The sequence below is a fragment of the Lissotriton helveticus genome, chromosome 7 (genome assembly GCF_964261635.1).
Source record: "Lissotriton helveticus chromosome 7, aLisHel1.1, whole genome shotgun sequence".
Lineage (NCBI taxonomy): Eukaryota > Metazoa > Chordata > Amphibia > Caudata > Salamandridae > Lissotriton > Lissotriton helveticus.
Window position 1 is genome coordinate 851,786,306 of NC_136068.1, and position 20,308 is coordinate 851,806,613.

At 42.5% G+C, this 20,308-nt stretch overlaps 1 protein-coding gene across 1 annotated transcript in view; it reads right to left on the reverse strand.

Moving 5' to 3' along the window:
* KCNIP1 (potassium voltage-gated channel interacting protein 1) overlaps positions 1-20,308 on the reverse strand; it is a 1,548,155-nt gene that overhangs the window by 1,313,205 nt on the left and 214,642 nt on the right. The window lies entirely within an intron of this gene.

A 20,308-nucleotide genomic window follows, 5' to 3' on the forward strand; every position in this document is an offset into this window, starting at 1 on the left:
ATGAGCCAAAATGTTTTAATTGGACCCTGAGTTTCTGGTACCTCTTCCTTCCCTGGTCTGGAAAATATTTCCTCACAGCCTAAATGAGATGCAACTCTTTGTTCATGCTAAAAGAAATTCGCCTCCAAAATTATTGTGGGCAGGTGCATAGAAATCATTTTCACAAGCGACGTGTATTCTTTACACATCTATTGTGTCTCACCGAGGCATAGTACATAGTTCAAATAAAAATGAGATATGAAGCGCTTTTATTTAATAACGTGCTATCTTGAGTGTTTAATGACCTAAGAACAGATGTATAAAGTCTGGTGATGTAAAGTATTAAAAAAAAATCTGAGCAAGAATGAATAGACACTGAAAGGCAGTAAGTAACTTTAATATGAACATGCCACGTCCTAGAATGATAAGAAATTCCAATCATAAGAAAGTGAAAACAAGATGACATGCTTTGTAATCCAAGGTCTGGGTTTGAACAGTACAATGGCAAGTGTAAAATGAACTTCAAGGATCTAATGTGCCAAAGATTCACTTACATTTAATTATGTACAGTGGCGTTCCCTTCGCCCATGAAAACTACATATTTTTTCTGCAGATTTCTTGACGATTCTTTGATTGTTTCAAAAGTTAAGCTGCATTTCTTTGAAATATGTAAAGGTATGATCACCAAGAGCAGAACATTTCAGTTCACCAATCTTATAGAGGACATGACACGCACATATAGAGTTTCAGGTCTGCAGTCATCATAACAAAGGTGCTTGTCCTAGACAAAATGGAATGTCTGCAGTTAGAAATTGCATTTTTTTCCATTCTAACATAGATTTAGGGACAGATGTACAGAGCATTTTAAAATTTGCGAATGCTCTGGTTCAGTGTTTGCTACTGTAAAAAAACGTTTTACTATGTTCTATGAAAGGGTTTTCCCTCTCCTAAAACAGGATTCCAACTGGACACTGATTCAGTATCTGGAAAGGGGATATTGTAGGCATCTCTTCAGTGAGTAAGTGGCTCTTTTTGTGTGCTCAACCCTACTTTCCCCTCCCTAGAACACTACTAGCCAGGCCTCAGTGTATGTGTTCTGACACTAAAACATGTTAAAATTGGCTAAATCCTAATTGTCATATTTAACTTTCCTATAAGGCTATAGTATACAGTCCCCAACATACACCCATGGCCTTAAAAGTTAAATGTTAAATGTTACCCTTGGACAACATCCACTACATCAGTCCAGGCCTAACCTGACTGCTGCAGTGGAAATTCTGCAGTGTAGCCTCTCAAAATAACCCTTTTTGATTAGAAAAAAAATTATTTTAAATATTAACGTCACCCTTATCTAGAACTTGCCGTCCACAAGGCAGAGTGCATGGTATTTAAAAGAAGGACAGTCAAAACGTTATTGTGTCCTTCTAGTGATTAGAACCAAAAAGCTATTTTCACTGTAAGAAAGGTCAGCTGGCCCAATGAACCTTATGGAAAGAGGGATTAAATATTCTTCTATCTATGGATTGGAACCAGCTAGAAATAAGACTACATCACTCTTTTTAATATTTTGTAAAAGCCCAATCAGATGGTAAAGTTGGATTTGTAATAAATATTACGGAAAAGTAACTTTTAGGGAAGTACCTTTTTCATGCCTGAAGCTGAATATGCTTTAGCTCTAAAGCAGTAGCCCAGTGGGTGATTAGCTCTGATAAAGTATGAAAACTGCTCCCAGAGCACAGACTATGGCTTGGGGACTGGGAGGCATTTTTTTGTTCTCCTAGCAGTACCCAGGAACTTACTTTACATTACAGGGGCTTCTCATGTCACAAGCAAATATTAGATAACACCTGAAAATGCCCTGCTTTTGTCCTTTGTGTCAGGCAGGCATCAAGCCCCATTGGGAAAGCTACCCCCCAGAACTAGTTTAAAGTGCCCACAGAGGAGGGACGTGCTTATTACCTGGACCACACATCTGGGTGGGTATACAGGCTTTGTACAAGAGGAAATGCATGAAGAGCACTGTTGGATTATTTGCTAAAGAGCAAACTGGAACTGCTGCAAACGTGGATAGGTTAACCAACTGGGGGATTTTGCACATTGGTTAGGAGGGAGCTAGGAGCCCCCCCCCACTAGGTAGTACCAGGCATTAATGTGGCAACCCAAGGCACCCTCTTCAGAACACTTTTGGGACCTGCAGAAGAACAGTAGAGAACTGGAGCTTTTGTCTGTGACCTGAAAAGGACCTTGATGGACTGGCACTGCTCCTTCTTATATCCAAGACCATTAAGTGGACTCCAAGGATCAGTTGGGCGGCCTCCTGTATATCTACAGAACGCTACAAAGTCCTTTTTCCCCAGGGTTCACACCTGACCAGTATCAATTGGACTTACCCTAGACCCTGCTGGCTGACCTCTTTTGGAGTAACTTTTGACTTCATATTGCAGTTCCAGAGGCCCTGGTATCATTGGCTGAGACTATCTGGACTTCTAATATTGCCCCTGAAATCCTTGGAATAAGAACATTTCCCACACTGAGCTTCACAGCAACAGCAAATCTTATTCAGCTGATCCGCAGTAAGAAAGTATTCAGCATAGTGGAACTCAACATCAGATACGGCCATAGCATTACTCAGCTGAAAGATCCCGAGCTCCCTGGATGAAGGTACAAAAAGAAAATGGAGTCCGTTTGGTGTGAAATTTGAATATCTCCTGCTCTGAGCTTTTCCCAACAAAACCAATGGATTCAGCAGGAGCTAGTACAATGCTTATGCAACGTCTTGAAGACTTCCTAAGATACAGCATGCTGCCTTTCCCCACTGAATGATTTTGACTTCAAGAAAAAAAGAATAAATTCCAAGAAACAAACCTCTGCTGGACCAAGCCATGTCGATGTACCCGGCCAAGTCTCCATCTCTGTCAACCTCAAGTTAAGGTCCCAATCTACAGTGACCATCAACACTTTGCACTTTTTGGAGCTATTTTTCTTATAACTTTAAACATCCATTTCTCTAGTTCTCATCATTAGATTTGTGTCATTTGGTTTCATTTTATTTATTACATTTTACTCTATTTTCCTAAATTGGTTAGGGATTTGTATTACTTGGTGTTTTGACTTTATTACTGTTTTGGCACCACATAACTAGTTTGTCCATATCCCTAATGTAAGCCTGTCTGCTCTGTTCAATAGCTACCAGGAGGTTGCACTCAGGTTAATTTAGTAACTTTGAGGGGTAGCCTTGCCAGAGTTGTGATTATTCTGAGGGGACAGTCACCCACGCCAAATATTAATCCAGTTTCTTTCAGAAAGGCAATCAAGCACATGGTGGCCTGATAACCCCACAATATCCTTGTGATGGCCTGCAATCAGAGTGAGTCACAATTTGTGACCTACCTCATGAATATTAATGAGGTAGTTTGTATTGTGACTCACTCTGAATCAGAATTTTCAGATCTAACCTATTTGTACATTGGTTGGTTCTGAAAATATATTCTGGTCTCATAAATACTGATCGCAAATAGTGACTAGCATTTTATGAGCAGTCAGTAGAACATATGTCCCTTAGCGTCCTAAATCACAAATCCTGATTCTCTGGATGAATCTCACTAAGTCCCTTATTCACATATTGGTAGAAGGAGATGGTAGCATCCCTTCACCAAAGTGCCAACACCTGGACGTCAGATAAGATTGTGATGAAGATGTGGGACCCACCAAACACATGACAGCATTGATTCTACCCAATTTTCAATTACCTAGTTGAAAAGAAGAATTTAAGTGAGCTGGCAGTGAGGCTTGTTAACTTTGAACTAATTAACCCCCCCCCCCCCATCTTCCTAAGGTATAAGGAATACCAGAGGATTCCAGAGCCCTGGGAAGAGCTATATGGCTCCCAGTTCTATGGCACCTGAGTCCACAATGGAAATCTCTTATATTAACTTCTCTGGGATGAGCTAACACCTGCAGTGACAGATGAAATATAGGGCTTTTTCTTGCTTGCACAGCACCAACTCCTAAGCTCAATGACGGCAATACAAATGTGAGCTACAAGAACAAAACACTACAATTTCTACTGCATGGTGAAACTGTGTGGGAGTATGCAGATTCAGAACTCCTTACTGGCATGTTACATGAAGGCCATTGGCTTGCACTTTTGGCCATGGTTATACTTTCACTCGACGTGCTCTGTCTTCTGCCAATAGGGAATGAGACTCATTAGGCACAATGGAAACTCAACCTTTGAAGTTGCTATTGGGAGTTGTCAACTCTGAGGCAGGTTGAGATTTATCAGCTGGAGATCAAGTCCAAAGGAAGCATCATTCACTGCTTGCCCATTATGAGGAGGATGGACTGTTTCTTCCCCTTCCAAGATGGTGATTTTAGTGTCATGGATCAGCAAGAAAACATAACTGCGACTTAAAAAACTCTAAGTGAAAATGGAGTACTGAGGCTCCAGCCTCTGTATCCAAAAACATAACTATCCGATTGAATCTGGCAGCCACAGAAGAACGGACCTGGTGATTTTTGTACAGCACTCTATTATCAACATCAATTATTCTGTAGGCAGAAAGGCATAGGTTCTACACTCCCAATCAATTGAGGTGGCTTCTGATGCTTGACTATTTCAGTCAGGTGCCTTCCTGGTCCCTTGGGATCTTCACTCTTGTTAGGTCCAGCCCTCCAAGTCCTATACTACCAGTTCTAGTTCTCCATCACGTTTTGTCAGCTCTTGTCCTGCCAGGTTTTGATCGCTGCCAGTTTCAGCCCTTCTACCTTAAGTACCGCTTGCTGTACGTCACTGTTCCAGTACTGTTAATGTCTACAGGCATTTGTGCGGCTAATGCCATTTCATCAGCTATATTCACAGTCATATATATATATATATATATATATCCATATCCATCAGTGCTCGGCACCCTGGAGGTTCTATGAGTTTTTTTACATTTGCTTCCTGGTGCTGTAGGGGCAATAATTTCCAGAGACACCCTTTCTATACCCTTATTTTTGTTGGTACATGGGACAGGCAATGTAGCTCCTAAAAGAGCCCTGAAGAGGGCAGTTAAAATCGATTGATAAACCTCTATTTACATTCCAGAGGGCCAAACCTTGAAACACCTTTTCCTGATATACTCTCTGAGACAAATAACAAGGTGTTCAGAAAAACCTTATAGCACAAACCTTATGCTTGATCTGTCACTTTCTCTTCTGCTAGCAATAGGATTATTGCAACGTATTTCATTACATTACCATGTACAAATATCCACTGTTAGTTACATTAATGAAAAGAGTATGCTAGAATAAAGATTTTCTCTTAGGATCTCATTTAGGATGGAAATTTGCATTCCTCTAAGAAAGGTGTTTCTACCAATACATCCATGGATGTCTACAGGTACAGCTGTGCCACATTGGCACAGAGGAGCAGTCTCTGTAGAATGTGGAAATCTGTCCACAGGGTACCTGCCAAATCACATTTCGGAGATATACCACAGTAGTAACTGCAATTCACTGCCACAGTTGGATTCCTGGAATCTTTCTCAGTCACCAATATCCCTGCTCTTATATAGTAATTTGCGTGGGAGAGTTGAGCTTGATCAGCAACACGTATAATCCTGAGAAACTCATTCAATCTACTCGCTGCATATTTTGATACTTACAAGTTTAAGGTTTTGCTCTAACACACCATAGACACTATGATTAGGATATACATTTCCTGATCATTTCTGCTTTTCTCATGACTTATTGCAATCTTATTTATTTAACACTTTTCTGACTATTATGTATCTGCGGCCTTTATAGAAAAGTATGAACGTGTTGTTTACAAAAATTGCATTCATGGATGAAATATGGTGTTAATATAATTCTGAGGCATAATCCATTTTTCCTGAAATTGAAGCCTGAAGAATCCCTTCAGCCTATGATTTGTTCAAGATGTATGGCAAGAAACTATAATTACTTTCAGTTAGATGAATATATTCTCACTGTTTACACTTCCTGACGTCGACTGTGTCTTTATTCCAAACATTTCACTTTATTCTGGGTGCCAATTGCACTTGTAGTCATGTGTGAAGTTTGTGTACATACTTTCTTGCACTATCTCTCTGAAACATTATCACTTTGGTATTTTTTTTTAAATAAATTAAGATATGCATTGATTTATCTTAGCCAAGGAGTATACCGCACCTTGAGTTTTCACATTGTGTATGACACATAGGAAAGATTTTCTTCACTGGTTAACCACATGACATTTCTCAAAGTATCATTTCATATTTGTTATTTTAATATTTTTAAAGGTTCATTTAAATATCAAAAGAGCAATTGAACTCTGTTTAAATATCAAAAGAGGAATTGAGCTCTGTTTTTCCTCAGGATTGTACAGTTGAAATGCTGGGCTAAACAACAAAAGCAAAAGCAGTAAGATTTGCAAGTGGACCTATTTATGATGGCCAAATCCTAGTTACTTAGGCCTAAATTGTTAAGGGATGCGAGTCTCTTAAATGATTTCTTTGTGCATCGGGCCTAATGCTGCTCCCTCAGGTCAGCATGAACTTGTGGGTTCATCAGCCGAATGGACTCAAATGCAGACCCTATCCTCAAGCCTCCTGACAGAGCAGACCTTCTGCATATTGTGATCCGCTTGTGCTTTCTTCAGGGGCTCTACAGATATGATATGATGATGCAACAAAAGCCTAGGAATGATTTCACAATGCACATGTATATATAGTCAACAAAATGTTTCTATGCTCTATTTTGTGCAGATTAATATAGATCCTGACAGCCTGTAAATGCCTATTCTCTAGCTTTTCTCTACTGGTTCCAGTGGTTAAAATATCTATAGGGCTAGTCCATCATGCTCCAAACACATTGCCCTTGTCCTGTCTTCTCTTCATGGCAGATACCAGGTATGGTATTAACTTGTACTCCCTTGCCCTACCTACTTGTAGGAGTTTACAGTCTCTGATGTGACTCTTTTTTCATTAGGCAGCCTTCACGTTTTAAGAATAGCATTAGCATAGAAATTTTGCGTGTGTATTTTTCAGGGGCGGATCTTCCGCTAAGGTGGAGGAGTGTCACCCCACTGCTCTTAGAGCAGGAAAAAGGAAAAATAAAATAATGAGAACTTCATTATTATCATTTAATTTTTTGGAGCATCCATATGCCTGGTGGGACCACTGTGGTCCGGTTAAGCATATTGCGAGTTTCTCCCCGCCATGGTTTTAGCAGCGGTTTCGCCTCCATGAAAACACTTGCAGGGAGGAATCAAAGGGGGCCCTACACACAGGGGGCATAACGTGTGCATAGATAGGAGTTCCAGCAAGCCATGGACTTTTCAGTCCATACCATGCTGGAACATTTTTTGATGTTCCCATTGTGGTGCCTATTTTATAGGCCCCTTCATGGGAACACCAAAGGAACTGCCCACCAATTACAGAAAAAAGTCATTATTTAGTGGGTGGTTATCCTTCGGGTTTGGCAGTGTGGGGTGGTGCGGTCCCGCTGCTACACTGTCAAACTTGTAATCGGCCCCTAAGTGTGCCACCAGACCCACCTCACCCTAACTGGGGTGGTATGGTGAGCAAAAAAACAATGGATTTAAGCCCAGATCTTGTACTGGGGTGAATGTATGACATTGTTCTGCATTCTGTCCATCAACTGTTGTTTTTGCATTTGTCACCCCAAGTGGGACGGGTATGCTCAGGTGTGAGTCCCGTGCTCTCCACGCCACTGGAGTCAAGCTATCCTGGCTGAAGACGGCTGATAGCCAGAAACCGGTCCTAGGATGCTTCATTCCGGTCCAGGGAAGACATGGCTTGGCAGTTCGGTCTGGACTGTTCCCATGAGGCGCAGGGACAAGACTGATTTGCATTTGGCCATGTCTGAACTGGGGTGGCTTGGAGAGCAAAATAACGATGGATTAAACCCAGATCTGTGACTGGGGGTGAATATTTTGCCATTGTGCAACATTCCGTCCATCATCTTGTGTGTTTTGTAAGGATGATCACATGGGGAGGGTGGTGGGTTGCATATCAAGGGCTCTACACATTATGATGGTTCATCTTTAGTGGGAAACATTAATGGGGACCTGACCTCTGGCCTCCCTGTTAGCGCTTTGAAAGGGAAGGGGGCAGCCAGAATGGGGGGGTTGGATGGGAGATAACTGTGTCAATTTATTTGTGGTTTGGGAAACACATCTCGTATGCATGCTGCTTGCTCAGCAGACACATCCTGCACTCATGCTAAGGACTCCTAATGTACCCCCAGGGATACCCAGGCCTCAACAGAAAGAGACCCTCCCCCAAGATTTGTAGAAATGTGTGTGCAAGTGACTGCTGTAGTCCTGTCAATATTTTTATTATTTTATACAATAGAATTAATTTTTTTCTTTTTTTTTAAAAACACACAAAACTGCTGCAGGCACACCAAAGAATTGTAACAATTCATTTTGATGACATTTTACTGTTTGTTGTTTACAGAAACAAAAACCTCCCCAATACACATAATGTTTTCCTTAATGGACAGCATCGGATGAAAGGGAAATATACCTTATTCATTTCTGCGCTCCTTAGTGTTTGAATGCTGCATTTTTATCTAAAAATTGATATATTTGTAAATATTCAAATTTAAAGGGTTTGGGGCTCGTGCGGACTGTATGTACAACTTGTACCAGGCAGTGGTCAAGGGAGTGACCTGACCAGAGAGGTGAATGTCAATTTGCCATGTCTACTAAAATATACATCATTTGCTTTACTTGATCCAAAACATCTAAATAAAAAAAGAGACTGTCGTGGGGGAGTTGAGAAAGCCCCCCTGTCAGCGTCTACTCTGGAACACATCTCACTCACACACATCTCTGGTGTGTCCGCTTTTCAGTAGGCACCAATGAGCAATGAATAAGTGTGAAAAGCACAGCACCGTGTCCCATTCACACACAAACGCTGCAGCTCTACGGCGGCTGCCTCCCAGCAGGCTTACACTGCACCACCCACCCTCCCAGCCCTCTGATAATATAACATAGCTGCCCATGGACAGGAGCTCAAGCACCAGAGAAGCCAAACAGCAGAAGCATAAAGGGAGGCGTACTCACCGTTGGCAGCGTCACACTGAAGTGTGTATTTATCACAAGTGGTGCCAGCACAGATGGGGAGGACCTCACGGATGGCAGGAGCACACAGGGAGAGAGAGTCTCACTGGCGGCAGGAGCACCATTGGAGAGAGGGTCTAGCATATGAAAGGAGCATACAGGAAGGGAATATCTCAATGTCGAAGTAGTGCACAGGGGTTGTCACAGCGGGTAGTGACACAGAGAGTAAGGGTACCTCTGACTTCAGGGATACGGGTGCATTTGAGCACCTTCAGGGACGCAGACTAGGATGTGCATCAAAGCACCTTCAGGGACAGAGTACCCGTGCATTCAAGCCATTTCAAATCAAAGACAGTGAGTACCTTTGACCATTTCCTTATGGGCCATAGTGGTGTATCTAAGCATCTTTAAGGATAAAATGGAGCATCTAGGCGCCTTTACAAGAATGATGAGCTCCTAAGCATGTTCAGGGTCCTTGAGCTGAATCAAAATATCTTAGACACAAGGGTAAGTCCAAAACTTCAGAGCTCCGTTGTGCTCCAGCTAGGTCTCTGCTCCAAAAATACCAACACATACATACAGAGAGATGCACCAAAACAGATGGCGGGAAATGGGTGAATAGAAGCACTAACAGAGTCAAGAAGATCACAGCACGGGCACAGTGAGATTAACACAAGCACCTGAAGACGCAGGAATGTTTCTCTGCACTTAGAGTCACTTAACACTTAAAGTTTATTATTAAATGACTGCTTTCATTTTTATTTTGTTACAAATATAATTATAATATGTTCAGCTTCATCCCAATTATTTTCATGGAGAAAAATGAAAGTACTTCTGAGTCCGGGCTCACATCCCCCGACCCGAAAAAAAGTGACATAATAGGGAGCCACCGCCAATGGCCAATAGTTCAAGGGAGCCATAGGTCAAAAAAATTTGGGAACCACTGCCATATGAGCTGAACCCTGGTAATGGGAAAGGGTATTTTTCCACTTATATCATGAGTATTTGTGCATCTGTGCAGTCAAAATGCACACACAGGCATCAATATATATGAGAAAAATACTCACCACCACTGCAAAGTCCCGCCTCCACACCTGCGGCCCCATGGTCAATTCATAAGCATTGTTGGCTGCTGGCGGGGGCGGATGCAGTCATGCAGCGGTTGGCCTGCCAAACTCGTAATAAGGCCCTAAGCCTATTATAAATTTTGCCTATTATTCTATATTTGTTCTATTTCCTGAGAGCCTTCGTGGCAATGATTCCATTGATTTAAATTAAGTTTGCTGCACCTGAACTTTACTATTTATTAATTATTCTTGCTTTGTATTTGTAATACACCATCATGTTTTTTCAAACTCCTGCTTCAGAATTAATTTTTTAGTCAGTCTTTACTTATTTTACTCTATTTCTTAAAAGCTGGTTTGAGCCTTGTCTCTTGGGCACATTGCCTCCTTAACCGCATGCGCGCTAGAGGTTTTCCTGCTGCGCGCTGCGTTTTTTAAAAACACGCGTTACATGACGAGCTCAGCTCGTCATGAGCGTACGAGCGTCGTCACTCATGACGAGCTGAGCTCGTCATGAGCGCGGAAGGGGTTAAATTGAGTGGATCTGTGACTCTGTTAAACTTAATTAGTGCCTGTTTTTTTTTAGGTGGAGGTGTTTAGGGATACAGCGCACCCACACAATGTCAAACAGGTTAGACAAAATCTTCCATGGATACGGAAATGAAAAGTAAAGATGTCAGTGTTTGGGTTCTAATTAAGCTATAGAAAGCATTTTTCTTTCAAAAACCAAAGCTTAAGGAGTGTTTCATGTATGGTGCGGGAGTACTTTTCAATTACCAGATATGGTCAGTGTATTTCTGGAAACATAATCTGGACTTTGTTTTCGATAGGTGCCCATATACACTTGTGGCACTTTTCCATAAATCTCCCGAGGAAGATCGATTCCCTGAAATGCGCAGGTCATGTATTATACATCTTCAGACGTTTGGGCAGTGTGCGGTGCTGATGTGGAGAATCTGAGAGATTGTGCTGACTGTGCCTGAACAATGCGCTGAAAAACCACATTCCAGTACAAATAGTGCAAGGTTTATGGCGTGCCAACCGCCTTGGATTAGGCAAGCCTACATTAAAAAGGCTGCAGGGACTCTAAGGAAACAAAGGGCAACATGCAATAATTCCTTTATTAATGATTACAAAGTGTGTGCCTTTTCAAAGATTTAAATATTTCAAAATTACAAAGAAAACATTTAAACATTAATTAATGATATGCATTACTCCTTGAGTCTAAAAGTGTAATTACTGACTTCTTTTAAGACGTTTTTGGTCGTTTGCAAGTTTTGATAGATTTATTGAACCAGCATAATGAATAACACAGTGGAATTTCTCGACTAGTTTTCACACCACAGGTGTCACTTACAAGGATTGATTTTTGAGGTACTGAAAATGAATAACGGCTTTCAATACAGATGCTGCACACAATACCACAGAATATACAGTTATTCCAAGTTGTTTTCACGTAAGGAGAAACAGGTGTAGTGGTTAGACTCTACTTTTTATTTGGCAACAGAATTCCCGGTCAATCGTCCACCTGGTGAGTAACTGCGATAAAACAGCTCTTTTCCTAAGTACCCAGAAACTGCCCAGAACGCGGTTGATTAACTACGACAAAGGTAAAGGTACCAAGGGTTGACCTGCCCTAGCCACACGGCGTCTTTAAGGCTAAATAATGACCTTCTTACACCTAAGAAGCAGTAACCACAGACCTTAGCCCATAATGAGAGCACGGAAAGAACGTGCTAATTCTGCCAGGTTGATAATATTGCACATTCCAAAATAGGAAGATGATGTAATAAAATCGGTATATTTGCAACATATTAAATGCCATTATTTCACACGGAGTTTATGATCAGACCCTATAATTTATGAATAGAGAACCATGGGGCATATTATCAAGGGATTTATCTCCGCTTTTTTGGCTTTAAAAGCCAAGAAAGCGGAGATAAAATCATCTCCCTATTACCTAGCTGTCGCTAACACCAGTTAGCGGCAGCCAGTAGGAGATAGCGACCATCTTGGGCCCTGCTTTGCATATCAGAGAAATTTATCACTAATGACATGCAAAGTGGGCATGCCAAGATGTTAGCGACTGGAAACAGTCGCTAACATCGCTATCTCCTATTACCAACTTTTGGAGATATTCGCGCTAAGCACGAATATCTCCAAAAGCTAACACCTGCCCTGAGCAGTTGTTAGCCATGTTATCCAATGGGAGGTGGATAACACGGCTAAGAGCATTTGCTCGATAATGCATGAATATCGCTGACTTTTCAGCGATATTCATTCATTTCGGCCGATTTTTATCACTTAGGAGATAAACCTTGATAATATCAAGGCTCCTAAGCGATAAAAATAGTCGCTAAACGGCGATAAAATTATTGCCGCTGAGCCAACCTAGCGATAATTATCGCTAGTTGTTGGTAATATGTCCCCATGTTCTTATCTCTGCCGGATAAAGTAACGGTAGCTTTGCGTTCATTGGAGGTTAAAGTCTCATTTACTGAGTGTGTCTAGTGCTAGTATGTTATACCATTTGGTGAACACGCAGCAGCAGGTCCACCTGTGTCCAACCTACCAAAAGAGGTCATGCAGATAAGTGTGGGGTGAGGATGCTTCCCTCCTCACCCAAGTGTTCTTGTACCAGGAAGCACACAACTGCAAAGGAAGCACGCGACATGGATGGTGCTCATCCTCAGGACGCTGGGGGCAGGTCCACAGAGCCATAGGCGATGGTAAATTGTCATGATAGCATCAGATGCATCATTACTTGGTTGCAGCCTATGGGAAGTGGGTACTAAGGCCACACTGAGTGCTGGGATGTGAGGCAGTGTGCTCCATTCCTACTTTTGTTTGGAAAGTCTCCCTTGAGCTAATGAGCGGACAAGCTCTGCTTGATGCACCTGTATCTAAGTGAGTGGTACAGAGACCTGAGATGACTTTGAGCAGTATGTCCAGCATCCCCAAAACAACTTGCTACTCTCAACTGATGAAGGACAGTTATCTTGAAAACTTGTCAAGAGATATACAGCACTGGTTGCACCAACAAGGTTGAAAACTGAACACTGTCACTGAAGTGTCATTGTGCATTACATTTACCATCATGCATTGGGGAGAAGTGAGTGCTGGGATGTGAGACAGTGTGTTCCCTTCCTCCTTTTGAGTATTATATTTATATACACCGTAAAAGATGGCTACCATGGTTGGCCTACATGTCTCAAGGCATAAGACTGTGCTCAAAGAATAATGATCCCATGTTATGAAAACTAGTGCTTCAACCATGTCGGAATAGGAAGCTCTGATTCCAATCCCCGTTTGGTTTTAGTAACTGTTAGACATGTCATCCTTGGAGTGGTTTCCCCTCACTTTTTGCATTTACACCTCCAGTTTTGCTGACTTCGTTTTTGCTGGCTTTAGGATTCTGTGCACTTTACCACTGCTAACCAGTGCTAAAGTGCATGTGCTCTCTGCTTAAAAGATGGTAACATTGCATAACCACAACTGGCATATTTAATTTACTTGTAAGTCCCTAGTAAAGAGCACCACCTGTGTCTAGGGCCTGTAAATTAAATGCCATGAGTGGGGCTGCTGCACTGATTGTGCCACCCACTTAAGGAGCCATTCAAACATGTCTCAGGCCTGCCATTGCAGAACGTCTGGGTGCATTTTTAAACTGCCATATCGACCTGGCAAATTAAACCTCTTACGAGACCCAAATCTTTCTTTTTAATAAATATAAGTCATTTCTTAGGTAGGCTCTACACAGCCCAAGGGCAGGGTACAGTGTATTTAAAAAGTAGGATGTACTTTTGAGTTTTACATATCCCGGTAGTGAAAACTCATACTTTTTATAAGTTTAATTTACAATTGGGAAGAGATTGGACCCCAAAGTTGGGTTCTCTGGAATACCAACTTTGTGAAGTTGGATTTTAAGTTGTAATTCTGAAAATCACACTTTTAAAAAAGTTAGCGTTTTCTTACTTTATCCATTTGGTGGCAGCTGTCTCTTAATACTGGTCTGGCATGGGCTACAGCTGAATCTTGTGTATTTCCTCTGGGCACCCACACATAAGGAGCTTAGGTGTGATTTGATGGGCCATCCACATCCTGATGGGCATTCCTGGGCAGGATGGGAGGGAAGAGATGGACACAGCCTCATGCTTACATCTGAGGCTGTGCCCTGTCTCCATACAAAGGGCTGCATACCCCTTGAAGTGAGTCTGGAGCAAGGACAGTAAGGGCAGGGACTCTGTGCACTTCAAAGGTATCTTCTTGAAGTTCATCTACTTCAAAGGCACAACTGGGTATATTTACTGGACCGCTAACACCACAAACCTAGGACACTTCTGGACCTGTGGATACTCTGCCAGGAAGGAGGACTGCTGTGCTGCTGAAATGACTGCAAGTCTGCTGGACTGCTATTCTGAAGGAGCTGCTGCCTTGCTATGCTTACCTGCTGCCCTCTTGACTGGGGAAGATGAACTGGACCTGGAGCCCATCTTGATCCCAGGACCCCAGAGTGACTCAAAGACTCCTGATCTCAGCCTCAGGGACATAACAGCCTGCCCCCAGCTCCGGGACTTGTCTTCAATGAGTTCCTGACCACCAAGAGGTGCCTCTCAGGTCCCTGTACACTTGGATTGAACTGTAGCTCTTGAAGACAAGCTTTTTGGCTCATCCCAAACACACCAGTTCCCTCTGGAACCTCATTGCCATCACACCCCTAAGGTAATCCCTGAACACTCATAGGGCAGAGTGTATTGTATTTAAAGAGTAGGACATGTGACTTAAGTTTTAAATATCCTAGTAGTGAAAAAAATATTTCACTGTTGTGAGGCCTGTCTTTCCCATTGACGAACACTGGGCTAACTTACTACGTTTACTAAGTGCTAACTTTGAATTAGGGACAGATGGGTTATGCCGGTTACACTCAAATGAATTGTAATTTAAAATCCTCTTTAGTGGTAAAGTCAGATTTTAAGTCACAATTCTGACAATGCCACTTTTAAAAATATTACTAATAACCATCACTGGGTTTGGGCGATCCACAGTAAGGCCAAGCTACTGACCAATATAGAACAAAACGAATGCCAGTACTGTTTCTATAATTCTATTCTTATTCCTGAATACATGTGAAGTAAACACCATGTACTTTGACCATTCAATGAACAGATTTAATCACTTTTTATTTTTCTTTAACTTCAGAATCCTTATTTTGGTTGAATTTCACCAATTTTATATTTCAAACCATCTACAAAAAATACACAAAATTAATGTACATTCTCATAAAACATCACCCTCCATGCATTCATATCCGTTTGAAGCTCTCTGCAATTCCATACATTCAACAGTCAATCTCACACATTCATGTTCCCCACAAATATATACAGCATAATTACAACTTTACAATATTCACAAAAAGCCATAGACAATTGATCCAAAATGTTTTTCTCATTTGGAGCTCTTTTTTAACAATGTTGTCAACAACTTACGGCTCAACAAATATGGTCTACGCGTTTCGAACTCAGAATCAATGTTGAGTTTTCATCAGGACCGAAGCTTCTATGAATGAAGCTCTAAATAGAGTTACTCAACGCTGGACTTGCTAAGTAGTCTGTGCTTGCACACACTGTATGGATTTGAGCAAAGCCCCGAAGGGGTAATTTGCGGGGTGTGCCGGTCTCTAAATAGTATGATTTGGGGAGCATATCGGATAGCACGCATTATAAATATAAAACCATACATGGCAACATTTTTGAAGATGGAAGTGGAACATATAAAAAAAATGTGAGACCTAAGGCATTGGATTTGAAGCGGCCGCCATCATCCCGGTTGCTTTAAAAGTGAAAGCACGCTCGGCGCGCTGAATGTAAGCAAAGCACACGTTATCCTGCCTGCAGCAAAAGAAACTCAATAAAGAAAATAGTACAAGTACCGTGTAACAACAGTAAAGGAGCCAGTAGCCAGGAGACGTTACAAATGAAGACATGGCCGTACTAAGGAGGGACTAACAAGCCTATTTAGGAACAGGAGGCAGCATTTATGAAGGACAAAGACACAAGCCAATGAAAAATAGGGGCAGGGGAGTGGGCAGGTCTTCTCTGCTGTACTGAATTACCAGAGATCATCCCCAGAGCAGCACTTGCGTGCTGGCTCATGTTCGACCTAAAAAGTAGCAATGCATTGCTATTGCCTAACTGCAAATGCGCTATTTTGTATTATTTCAGAATTTCCCTCCACTTTTTTTGCAGAAAGCTGCGAAATGAAAAAAACCACAGCTAAAACCAATTTGCTTTAACAACGTAATCTAACTGGGTCATATTTATGATTATTCATAATTTGTACACAGCATGCTCCTAATCAAATCGGATAATTTTCCAGTCATTTCATGCTTTTATTATGTAGTGTTGTCTGCATCACATTTCACCTGTTACACTAAAGACACTCATTTAAATGTGTGTTCGTTTTTAACAAGGACTTATAATGCACATGCTATTGGCCCGAATGTGGCTTTGTTGACGTACATTTGGTCTGAATCCAAACACAGTTAGTTTTCCTTCACGCCAAGCATTAGGCCACCATTAGACCCACTGATGTCAGCCATCTTCCATCCTTGTACTCCAGAAAGATAAGAAGCAGAAGTGGCAGATTTCCAGAGACAATTAATGACTCTTTTAAGAATTAATGCTATTTGCAAAGTACACCAGATAGTTTTGCGGTTTCCCCCTCTCCACTCTTATTAATATAGTCCCAGTAATGTTGCCTTGCTGCTGTTTGATTGATTCATTATGTGGTACACTTCCTTACATCAAACCTGACTAATGTGTTTGAGGAAGTGATAAAATTTTGTAGGATTGCAAAAAGGACACAGACTTTTTAATAACGTAATTAGACAAACAAATGCTCTTGTTTGAAAGGACGGCCTCCAACATGAAAAATACCACTACTTTAGGAAGTGTGAGAGTTAGAGCACAAAACTCGTAATTTCGTTTAATTGAAAGCTTTTTGTTAAGGGTTTCCTCAGACCCAAGCATAGGTGATGAACAAATGTTATTCTGCTGCTCATTATCATTAAAGACGCTGTTTTCTATTGGTTGGCTACGTGCACTGTTGGTGGGGGAAGCAAATAATTGGTCCCAGCCCCTCCTCAATGGCCGAGGAGCGTCGCCCCACAGGCTCAGACCAGGCAAAATAAAAACTATATTTTAATATTTTATTTTTAAGCCGCTGGCTCTGCCAAGCGTGTACAGGGCGGAGCGGGGCTGAGGCATGGGAGGGGGAGAAGGAGTGCTAGGTGCACTCCCTAAGTGCTCATGTGGGTTTGGCCGGCCATCTCGGGCCGACCAAAACTCACATGGTGAGTTTTTCTCCGGCTGTGAATTGGAGAAAAGTAGTCCTGACATCTCAACAGAATTGGCAATTGCCCCCATTTAAAGATTATTGGGAACAATGCTGTTGGTAACGTCCTGTAAGTAGTAGGGCCTGCACTTCTGAAGAGAGGCGATTGTTTAAGAAGCTTTAAACTTGCTTCCATGGTGGACACAAGAAGCAGAGGTAGAGAAAGTGAGAGAGAGAGAAGGAGCAAAGTGACAGACCAGTAGAGGAGGTGAAGGTGTAGCTGAGCAAGAGACTAGTGGAGGAGGATGAAAAAAGTAGAGTAGGAAACTTGAAGACGAGGTGAAAGAGTCATGGGCATAGAGTCAATGGATCAAGAGGCCAATACTGAAGGTGAAGAAGCATCACTAAAGTGTGGGGAGCACAGTCAAAGGGGAAAGTCACCATTTCACCCAAAGCCACAACAAGCTGCCTGACCCAATGGCTGCCTGGATACAGACCCTGAGACACCACTGGTGCTACTGCCCCACAAGGGGTTTTGGTATACGGTAAGGGTGGGGAAAGTGGTGAGAAAGGACACAGAACTAAGAACGAAATACTGCAATGGTTATTTCTGAAGATATTTCTTATTAATTGGTTCCTATCACATTTTAAGAGCATTGAAGAGCAGTCGGCGAACAAAAATAAAGAAGTTTAGATTTTGTCCCTCTCTAATATGACATGACTGAATTGTGAGTAATGTCTAGTGGCCTTCTGAGGTAATTTCTTTTGTGTGGTTAGTACTACTGGTACGCTCCAACCCTTGTAAGAAAGTAGTATCAGCTTCAGAACGATGTCTATTATTTATAGTACACTGATAGTTGCCTTGTTGGCATAGTCTTCAGCCTCCAAAAACAACAAGTCGTGGGGTCTGTTATCTTGAAGAAATGGAAAAATAGAAGCACCAGCTGTGTTAGATCTCGACATCTGTGTATTGAGTAATCCATCATAAAAACGTAGAGACTGATAACAATAAAATGAGACATACCCTCACTCAATCCCTTTCTTGCCTCTTTTGAACACTGTAGGACTGATAGGCGTCAATTCCAAGCCCCGCCCCTTCGTACATTATGCTTATGAGTTAGCGGAATGTGTCTAACTAATTACTTGCATTTACGCATTTACATTTATGTTCTCATTATTCAGTTATTCACTTATGCGTGTGATATCATTTCAGTGTTCTTAGCTTAGCATGTGTGCCACCATTTTGAATTATTTCTCTCTGCGTGCAAACTGCACTTGCTCATTCCCCCTCCCGTAGGAATAGGAATAATTCCTCGTGTCAGCATATATTCATTTCTTGGTTTACTGTAGCTGAAACTCCTGCTAGCAAAACTCCTTATCAGGCCGTTCTCATGTGCTGGAGATGTAGCGGCCTGGCTCTGTGTCCTTGGGAGATGATAACAAGTGTTGCTATTGCAGGTGCAGATGCCTCTTGTATGAGGCCATTGTCCACACTCTTGGGGGACCAGTACTTTTCCATTATGGGCGTGTTTACTCTGCCTTCTCGTAATATAATGTATCACTATGATGGTGTGAGGCAGTCCTTCTCGGCACACTCTTAGGGGTGAGGTCGATATGGGGCCCTCTCATATGGGAGTTTATGGCCTAATAAACTTGCTTTGTTTATTCTTCTCCACTGTCCGGCTGACTTATTTTGGGTAACTATATGTGAGTGAGGTAAGTCACTCGGGTGGCATTTAGCCACGCTTATCAGATGGCGCCCGAACAGGGACTCCGCGATTAGGACCTTTCTCACCCGTAAGTGGGTAGCAGAAGGCCGGAGACCCCCTGGTCGGCACGGTGGGTCTGGGTACCCACTTTGATGCCGAGCTTGGTTCTCGCAGCGCTGCCCCACCCTGCTGATCGGAGGAGGTCTCGGTCCAGGATCCTACGCCGGAGTCCAGAAGGCGGAACTTTGGAGCTGACCGTGTTGGTCCAGGCAGCCAGAAGTGGAGAACGGTAGAGGTCGGTACCGCGCACGGAAGGTAAGTGGTCCGACTGGTGATTGAAGGAGCCGGAGTGCTCCGTGAGACCGGTGTGTCTCTGGTGATTGGAGGAGCCGGTGTGCTTCTGGGGCTAGTGTGCTCCGGGAAACTCAGAGTGCAGATGACGCTCTGACAGACTTGATGGAGATTGGGGAACGTTGGTTTGTAAAAATCCGACTGGATAGTACTGCGGGTTGGTGAGCGGTTTGCTACGTGAGGATTTTGGGCTCACCCGAACACCTAATGTGGTGGTTTGTGGGAGAGTGCCGGGTCCCGCGCGGTGTGGCGCCTGCCGATTTGTAGTGCTGCCCGGGAAACGGATTGGTTTCCCAGTCTCGGAACAGCGGGTGTGTGCTGTTCAGTCTGCGGTAGGGTCCAGGTTTCCAAGGACTTGGTCGACGGGCCTCGTCTCATTTTGGTAACACGTGTTTTGGTGCGGATTCTATGTGATAAATATATGTATATTGAAACTGTGAATTTTTGTGCCGTTGTGTGTTTGTAGGAGAACAAGATGCCGTGCTTTAGTAAATTGCGGTGTTTCGGGTGTTGTGATGAGGTTTCAGATGTGAGATTGGCTAAGAGCCAACCCGCCCCGACGGAGGGCTCTCCGAATTTCGACATGTATGTCAAGCATGGCTTACCTCCTATTTTGTTTTCCTCTTTGTGGCATAAGTATACAATGGATAATGTGGATTTACAGTGGCCTTTACTGGGCTCTTTTGATGCAGTAAAATTAGATTATTTACAAGACAAATTGTTTGCTAGGCGCAGCCGTCAGAGTATGTTTGATTCTTTGCGAATGTGGCAGAAGGAGGTACGAGAACGGCAGATGAGGG